Source organism: Myxine glutinosa, chromosome 5 (genome assembly GCF_964187855.1).
Source record: "Myxine glutinosa chromosome 5, kmMyxGlut1.1, whole genome shotgun sequence".
Classification (NCBI taxonomy): domain Eukaryota; kingdom Metazoa; phylum Chordata; class Myxini; order Myxiniformes; family Myxinidae; genus Myxine; species Myxine glutinosa.
The window spans coordinates 50,368,538-50,370,790 of NC_136265.1; the positions used below are offsets into that span (position 1 = coordinate 50,368,538).

Genomic DNA, 2,253 nt, shown 5'->3' on the forward strand with positions numbered 1-2,253 from the left:
TCATTATAAATAATTAATTTCCTTGTTTCTGTTGTTCCACTGAGTGATTCTTGATTCTTCCTTCCCGTCCTGTGAAGTTTCGTACTTCAGCACACAGCACCACCTGGGGGTGAAGCATGAGAGCGGCGGTCTTAGCGGTTCCGGATCTGGACGAGTCCAGAACTACGAAGGCAAATCACAGGGGACCAATTGCACAGTACGGAGCACGTAGACTCTTGAGTTGCCCTCGGATTCATATGTCTCCAATCTTAAGTGATTGGAAACGAACTCTGTGGCTGTGAGCACTGGGCGGTGCATAAGCAAGAACGCTGTGCACTGTGCTATAATTTTCCTGAAAACAGGAACTTAAAACATCGTTGAAGTTTGTAAATGAATGCAGTTTAAAAAAGGTAGCTGTCTCTTATATATTATTAAGTTGTTCATATTAATAATTTAAAATATTTCAACTACTTTCAAGGGTCTTTGTTCATATTGCATCGGTGGTTCAGTGGTAGAATTCTCGCCTGCCACGCGGGAGGCCCGGGTTCGATTCCCGGCTGATGCATCTTTTATTGTTATTACTTTCCTTTTTCTCCCTCTCAATGCAAGCATTCATTTTCACGGAACTTATAAAATGACCGTAGTTAACTTGTTTGTGTTAAAAACACATCATTTATGTGTTAAAAATGATGTTAAACACATCATTATGTGTTTGACTTTTTGCAGTTTTATTTTATGAGGTAAACCCGATTCAAGGTGTAGTGGAAGAGATACAAATATGTGAACTACTCCATCAGTGAAGACATCGACCTTGCGCAGCGAGGATCTCTAAAACAACAAACAAGCTCTCGGTGGTGATCATCGACATCATCTTGCTGGGCGGCCAACACAAAGCATAGGGGCAATACCCCTGGCGCTCACCTGGTAGCATAAACAGTATACTGCACTGACTGAAGGTATTTTAAACCAATTTCAATGGTTGCTAGAAGACAGGGCAGCATGTAGTAAATCATACTAACATAATCATAACACTTGAAACAAAGAAAGACGAAAATACATATTTTACCGCAATGGGGTTTTTGGGGTTTTTTTTTTTTTTTTTTTTTTTACTGTTTTTTGTATATCGTGGGGACGATGCAATAAAATGGGTGTGGTGGACAAAAACAGGCATGGTGCAATTAAATGGGTGAGGTCTAATAAAATGGGTGTGGTCAAATCACGGTTGTGGTGAAGTTTCATCGAAATCGTGTGTGTAGTTTCTGAGAAAAAAAGCAAATTCTTATTTTGAGGGGTCAAACCTGGACCCACTTTGACCCCGGTAAAAACCCCTTAGACCCCGATTTTTTTTCATGCCGTGAACAAACTTTAGCCGCAACACAACAAATATCATTTGTGCCAAATTTGGTCACAATCCCATCAGCGGTTTCAGAGAAGAAGTTGCAAGTGTTTACGGATGGACGGACTGACAGACAATGCACTTCGTTCCAGGTGAGCTAAAAACCATTCACATTGTATTACAAGCATTAAACATGGTAGTAATATTCTTATATCGATAGTCTTTAAATCCAATCGATAATTATCCAACTCGACATTCAACATGGCGGCCGTGTTATTTTCAAAATGGTCGCCAAAATTTCTAAAATGTGCCGTAAACTTTTCAATATTGAATTTTGGATGTACGAGTATCAATACAAAATCACACAACTACATATTATCTGTAAGAGGCACTTACAATTTTCGTTTTTTTCTTAATTAGGTATCCAGATCCAGATCTTTCACCAAAACCTAATCATTTCATTCATGTCACAGTTCTTCATTAAGTTCCAGATGAAAGCCTTGGTAATAGATAGAAGTCCAGATCAGGCAAGGAAAGACATTGCACAACAGAGTATGCCCAGTCGGCGACCGGTTTTGGAGGCCAACTTAGGTTGAAAGGTCATGAGTATGCCAAGTCGGCGACCGGTTTTGGAGGCCAACTTAGGTTGAAAGATCATGAGTATGCCGAGTCGGTGACTGGTTTTGGAGGCCAACTTAGGTTGAAAGATCATGAGTATGCCGAGTCGGTGACCGGTTTTGGAGGCCAACTGAGGCTGAAAGATCATGAGTATGCCGAGTCGGTGACAGGTTTTGGAGGCCAACTTAGGTTGAAAGGTCATGAGTATGCCGAGTCGGTGACTGGTTTTGGAGGCCAACTTAGGTTGAAAGGTCATGAGTATGCCGAGTCGGTGAATGGTTTTGGAGGCCAACTGAGGCTGAAAGATCATGAGTATGCCG

At 41.2% G+C, this 2,253-nt stretch overlaps 1 non-coding gene across 1 annotated transcript; it reads left to right on the plus strand.

Annotated features, from left to right (window-relative positions):
• The first annotated feature begins 473 nt into the window (after nt 1-473).
• Nucleotides 474-544, plus strand: TRNAG-GCC (transfer RNA glycine (anticodon GCC)). The gene has a single exon. It is a non-coding gene; the product is annotated as a tRNA-Gly (tRNA).
• Nucleotides 545-2,253: the final 1,709 nt, after the last annotated feature.